This window comes from Arachis ipaensis, chromosome B05, assembly GCF_000816755.2.
Source record: "Arachis ipaensis cultivar K30076 chromosome B05, Araip1.1, whole genome shotgun sequence".
NCBI classification, from domain to species: domain Eukaryota; kingdom Viridiplantae; phylum Streptophyta; class Magnoliopsida; order Fabales; family Fabaceae; genus Arachis; species Arachis ipaensis.
Genome location: NC_029789.2, coordinates 15,233,880 through 15,235,615, shown reverse-complemented (window position 1 = coordinate 15,235,615; position 1,736 = coordinate 15,233,880).

Below are 1,736 nucleotides of genomic sequence, written 5' to 3'. Positions count from 1 at the left end.
AAATTTTTTCTTTCATTATTAATTGTTTGTGACATTGATATTATTAATTTGTAAAAAATAAAATTAATTAAATTTTGTTAAGTTGTATAATATTTATTTATGTATATTCTCAATTGTAGGATTTTAGTTGAATTATGGGTAAGATGAAAATAATAGACTCTTTTTTAAAAAGACTAGCCAAAAGAGTGAAGATGTTTCTAATATTGTTACATCAATAACCAACTTCTTTAACACTTGAGGTATCAAACGTCAATACTTTAGATCCTCAACAAGATAGTTCAAAGTCAAAGTGCCCACGACTTAATCTTGAACAAATGGAAGTATGTCATTTGGTAAGAGATACGAGAATTCGACCAATAATTTGAAAGTTTCATCTAAGTAAAAGAGATGAAATTCATCGAGCTTATCTTAAAGCTGGAACGAATCAACAAATACTTGACAATTATCCATTCTCGAGCGATACAAGTCATGTCGTCGTTTTCAAGCTTCTTGGTTTGAATTATACCCTTCATGGTTAGAGTATTTTATTGAAGATGATGTTGTATATTATTTACCATGCTACCTATTTGCTAAGGAATCTTCAATCAATACAGGTTCAAATGCCTTCTTTAAAAACGACTTCAAGAATTGGAAGAAGGTAAATAGTGGAAAGGATTGTCCTCTTTTAAATCATATTGACAAATGTCCTCGTTCGTTCCATCACAAGGTAACAAAATCATGTGATGATTTGATGAAGCAATCACAACATGTTGATACACTTATGAAGCGACAACATAAAAAAAAAATTGAGAATAATCGACGTAGACTTGGAGCATCTATTGATTGTATTAGATGGTTACCTTTTCAAGGTTGTGCTTATAGGGGCATGATGAAAGTTTGAGTTCATATAATCGAGGTAATTTTATTGAATTGTTAAAAATTTTTGGGATCTAACAATAATAGTGTTCAAAAGCTTGTTTTGGAAAATGTTCCTAAATTTGCTAAATATACTTCAAGTGATTTTCAGAAGGAAATTCTACATGTTCTTGCTACAATGGTGAGAAATTTAATTAAAAAAGATATTGGAGATGCCAAGTTTTGTATTATTATTGATGAAACTCGTGATGAATCTAAAAAAGAACAAATGGCTATAGTTTTGAGATTTGTTGATATGGATGGTTTTGTTCATGAACGCTTCTTTGATCTTGTACATGTTAGTGATACTAGTGCCTTGACTTTGAAAAAAGAATTAGTGTCTATACTTTCTATTTATAATCTCCAAATTGAAAACATTCGAGGTCAGGGGTATGATGGTGCTAGCAATATGTGAGGGAAATGGAATGGTTTATAAGCTTTATTTTTTATTGATTGCCAACAAGCATATTATGTCCATTGTTTTGCTCATAAATTGCAGTTAGCACCGTCGGCTGCTTAAAGAAAAGTACTTCAAATTCATGAATTTTTCACACAATTAACTGCTATTGTCAATATTGTTGGTGCATCTTTCAAACGACATGATCAACTACAAAAAGCTCAAGAAATTGAAAATGCAAAATTGATTGCCAATAATGATCTAGAAATAGGCCAATGTGCAAATTAAGTAGGTACTTTGCAAAGAGTTGGAGATACAAGATGCAGTTCTCACCTTTATTCTATTTGTAGCTTGATCAAAATGTTTACAACTATTCATACCGTTTTTAATAACGCTAGATTCATATTCACGCGATGCACAGAATGATAAATTAATTATAGTATGA